A 1,636-nucleotide genomic window follows, 5' to 3' on the forward strand; every position below is an offset into this window, starting at 1 on the left:
GAGGGAGACTGCAAGAAAGAAGCAGAAGGACAGAGGCAGTCTGAAAACTGTTCTGGAGGAAGGCCTAAGCCCTGGGGGAAGTGCAGACCAACCAGAAAGTTCACTGCGGCCACCCGCAAAGCCCATTTGGGACTCTGAGTGGTTCTCAGAGGTGTGATTTGTTGTCTGACCCGGTGGTAAACCAAGGGACAAATATACACTGGAAAGCCGAGCTCATTCTGGAGTCATCTCAAGTGCTCTTTCCTTTAAAGTAACATTTCAAAAGCAGAAATACAGAATTAGCACTGCTTTGGAATTACATGTTTTAAAGCAAATATTTGAAGCATTTCCCATACCGTGTTTTGACCCACAGGGAGATTCAGGCTGGATGTGAGGAAGGAATTCCATACAATTAGTGTGGTAAAACACTGGCACAGGTTGCCCAAAAAGGTAGCTGATGCTTCATCCCGTGGAGACATTCAAGGCCAGGTTGGATTTGGTTCTGAGCAACCTGATCTAGCTGAAGATGTCCCTGCTCATTGCAGGGAGGTTGGACTAGATGAGCTTTGAAGGTCCCTTCCAACCCAGAGTGCTCTGTGATTCAATTCTATGATTCTGTGACCTTCCAAAGCATCCCAGTTGTTAAGGTTTGATTCCATTTCTTTCTATCTTTCTATCTTTCTATCCTATCCTATCCTATCCTATCCTATCCTATCCTATCCTATCCTATTCTATTCTATATTTCTGTTCTAGTTTTTTCTATCTTTATCTGTATTTGACACTCTTAATGTCTCTTTAGCCAGGAGAATGAGGGACTCAGGGGTTAAACAAATGGTGGGAATCATTGCTGAGGGGAAAGAGCGGGCATTTAACAGGGAGTTAAAAATGGCAGAGTGAATTCGTGGCACAGAGACAAAATTAAATGGTGTATTGCTTGTGACATATGGTAGCTTGATGGGATCACATCTGAATTGCTTGAGGTCTCAAAAGGAATCCTGCTTGTCCAAGCTGCTCTCTGCAGGGGGGACATCCTGATGTCAGCAAGTCCCTTACAAGCGCTGGCTTTCAGCCACCAGGGGTCCATGTGCTGTGTCAGGGGCCCGCCACTCAAACTCCAGATTAGCTTCTTCAAAAGCCTCTTGTGTAATCAGTCGTTGAGGCCTGCAGACATTAGAGAAATAAACACCAGGGTTTGAGCCTTTGGGGTAAATAAAGCAAAATCATAGGGTAGTTGTTAAAAAATGAAAGTGTCCTCAACTTTTCTGCTGTCTTTATTTGCTTCAATTCTGAGCTTTTCCTCAAAATGGGTCTTATTTTCAAACTTTGCAACTGTGAGTGCTGGGAGCATCTGAATTTATTTTGAGGGTTATTTTTTTAATCCCCTTACCCAAGTGATTTGAGGTATACGATAAACTCCAGATACTGTAAAAGCTGGCTGGAAGCAGTTGGGGGTGCTTTTTATATGCAGCAGCCCAAAGCAAAAGCAAGGGAATATTCAGACCCACAAATCAACACAGGGTGGGGAGGAAGGAGAAGCCCCGGTGTGATTGCTGCAGGTGCTGTTTTTGTGGCAGGAGGCTCGCTCAGGTGATGCTTGTTAGTAGAGAGGGGCTGTTAGGCTGTTTTCAAGTGGAGGGAGGACTGAGAGGTGTTTTGG

Source organism: Pezoporus occidentalis, unplaced genomic scaffold, assembly GCF_034315485.1.
Source record: "Pezoporus occidentalis ecotype Australia unplaced genomic scaffold, CSIRO_AGI_Poc_V1 ctg28, whole genome shotgun sequence".
Taxonomy (NCBI): Eukaryota; Metazoa; Chordata; class Aves; order Psittaciformes; family Psittacidae; genus Pezoporus; species Pezoporus occidentalis.